Source organism: Lygodium microphyllum, chromosome 17, assembly GCF_053477565.2.
Source record: "Lygodium microphyllum isolate KBCC chromosome 17, Lygodium_microphyllum_v1.1.10, whole genome shotgun sequence".
Classification (NCBI taxonomy): domain Eukaryota; kingdom Viridiplantae; phylum Streptophyta; class Polypodiopsida; order Schizaeales; family Lygodiaceae; genus Lygodium; species Lygodium microphyllum.
The window spans coordinates 30,702,603-30,705,770 of record NC_141151.1 but is presented as its reverse complement, the minus strand read 5'-3'; positions in this window follow the sequence as shown (position 1 = coordinate 30,705,770).

The following is a 3,168-nucleotide window of genomic DNA, read 5'->3' as shown; positions in this document are numbered from 1 at the left end:
ATATCAACATACTTACAATATCATAAAGATGTAGGGTAAACATCCAAAACGTTTGGGATCTAGACTTTCTACAAGGCTTCAACCAATGAGCCAATTCGAAAGTCCATTCAATCACGTAGCTTGAGGAAAGTAATATAAACCGGGCACACATCCAAGAGAGTATCGTCGAGAGAGAAGTAAGGGGACCAAGACATGGCATATACATAGTTATCTTTATTATTCAGCAGACAAAGGAAGGATCCAATCCCTTTCCTAGTGTGATCAAACCAATGCAATATAGAAGCCATGCCTAATAAACATGAACTATTGAAGCATGGGTCTTGCCTGATAGGGGTGGAGGAACCATTTGCCAAACTCATCCTCGAGGGGTATGTGACCCACAAAGAAGAATTTGGCATTTGCAGCAGCAAAGAATGTTAGCATATCTCTATTTGAGTTGTAAGAGCAAAAGGCAACATGCACCCTACATAGTTTGCTTTTTCCTCTAAGAGAGTATCATCGAGAGAGAAGTAAGGGGACCAAGACATTGCATATACATAGTTATCTTTATTATTCAATAGACAAAGCAAGGATTCAATCCCTCTCTTATTGTGATCCAACCAATGCAATATAGAAGCAACTCCCAATAAACATGAACTATTGAAGTATGGGTCTAGCTTGTTAGCATATCTCTATTTGAATTGTAAGAGCAAAAGGCAACATGCACCCTACATAGATTGCTTTTCCCCTCGACAACTTGAGCTTTCCTTCAATCACTAAACAACTAAGATCACAATGAAGTGTCTACTCCATCTATGTTATATCCCAAGGTTCCTAACAACATTAAGGAAGTTGAAATTTATTGGAGGCAAAGGCACTAGTGCCTAGCTGCTCATGTATTAGTTATACTAAGAGTACATGCATGCTTGTACACTGTAGGTGTGGCACGCGCCCATCACTGTCACTTCATTCTTTATTCTTTCTGTGACATTTGAATAAGGGAAGGCAGATCACACATTGTGACTATTGGAGTTCCCACATCTCATGTCTCTTGCTCCTTCCATCATAGCTCTTGCTTATGCTCATGAGCTTCCACTCAAGGCTCGCTCCCTTCAACTAGTATCGAATCTAAGATTGAGAAGCTCTTCCCTTCATTTTACTTTAGCTTGGATTCTTCTTCAATGGTAGCCATGCCTGCTTTCATTCAAGGTGAGATTTAATCTCTAGCTTCTTCTAGCTTGTGTGGGCTCCTTCTAGGTTTGAGCATCCCATAGTGCTTTCCCACCCCCATACCCATTAGCAAACATAGCAGTAGCAACAATGTGAATTGCGCCTACTGATGTTGCCTCATCTTTGATCAAGTGGACATCCTCTCTCACTTGTGGCACTTGATCCCAGCCTTGGGCATTAACTTGGCATTGTACTCAACACTTTAGACATGAGTTTGGGGATCATCGAAGACTCTTGATATCAGCCATTGTCTCATTGTTTATGACAATTTGTTGCAGTACACACATTAACAACCATTACTTCATTGTTTGAGCTTCAATGATACTCATACAACTATGCATCGATGCTAGGATTTAAGGTGCTCCTTGGATAGGTTTGAGCTTTCTTTACTCAATTTGAAGCAGGGTTCTTTGTGTTATACAAGTGGGCATCGAGTATTTAACTTGAAAGCCTTATGCATTGAAGAATTACATGCTTCTCGGGTACGTCATATGTTTGTATGCATACTTGGTACTAATGTATGGGTTTGGATATGTCTTTGGTGACTTTGATCTTATGCTTCAGACACCTCGGTCATTGACCTTACAAAATTGAAGAATATATTGGGTTTTTTTAATGCACTTAACTCATACTTCATGTATCTTGGATGCTCAGATATCATGTACTTAATGTCTTGAGCTTGCATTGCTCATTTGGGACTCAACTTTTGTTCCAGTGGAAGTTGCTACTTGTCACTTGGATGTTACATAGAGCACTTGATATTTGTAGTTGAGCTTGATTGTCTTATAGTGAGATAGCGGAACTCATTATGCCATATACATGCTTTCTTGATATATGTTAGATGTTGTTACCTTATCATGGGCTAATTTGATCTCTTTGCTTGGAACTAGCACTTCTATTTATCAAGGTGTTATCAGTGGTATTTATATGCTTCTGGGTTATGTATTGAGCTTTACTCAGTGGATTATGCATCTTGCACTTCTCTTTATTTACCCTTGAGACCTACCCTATGCATGATGTCTATGCTCATTGCATGTATGGTTACTAACACACTGCAGTTGTGACATTCTTCAATGCCAATTGTTATTGGCTTCTTCATCTTGATTGCTCACTGTGGGTTATTGACTTATCGTTGTAGTTTATTCCAGCAATTTGTCATTTTTCATCTATGTATTCTTTACGAGGGCAATCACTTGTACTTCATAGTTTCTTGATTACAGTTTGTGGCCAACTCACTACCTTAGTAGTTTTTCTTATTTATAGCTTGATTTGGTAGTGGTTTTTGGGCTGATTTGCAAGAAATTATAGTAGCCTGTTTTTATCCTTCTGTGGACTTGCTTGGTCTCATTATGGTTGGTGGTTCTCATGACAATGCTATCTTCAATATTGAAAAATTAGATATGACAAATTATAGCTATTGAAAGACACAGATATGGTAGGTTTTAGTGCAAAAATTGCACGTTAGACCACTAAAAAATGAGGGTGCCAAACCTAAAAACACTGATGCTAAGGATTGGGCTAAATTGGATGAGCTATGCAAGTCCACAATCATTTTATCACTCTCTAAACAAGCTCACTACAATGTTCTGATGATTTGACTACATATTAGCTTTGGACACAGATTAAGAATCTTTATTACAAGTCGAGTCCTGCATATTGGCTAAAATAGTTGATGAACCTTCGTATGAAGAAAGAGACTTCTATGTATACACATTTGAATAAGTTTCACTCCATCATCAGCCATCTAGCTTTGTAGGAGATTGAGTTTTAAGAATCTTTTGCATCCTTTATGTATGTTTGATACTCTAGCTAAGTTGTGGGACACTTTTCATATGATTGCATGTGCTAACACCTCAAAGAATAGGCTAAAATTGTAGGATTTTGAGAGTGTCCTCTTGATAGAAGAGGTAAACAAAAAGAACATGGATGCTTCCCATATGTCACGTGCATTGACTATGA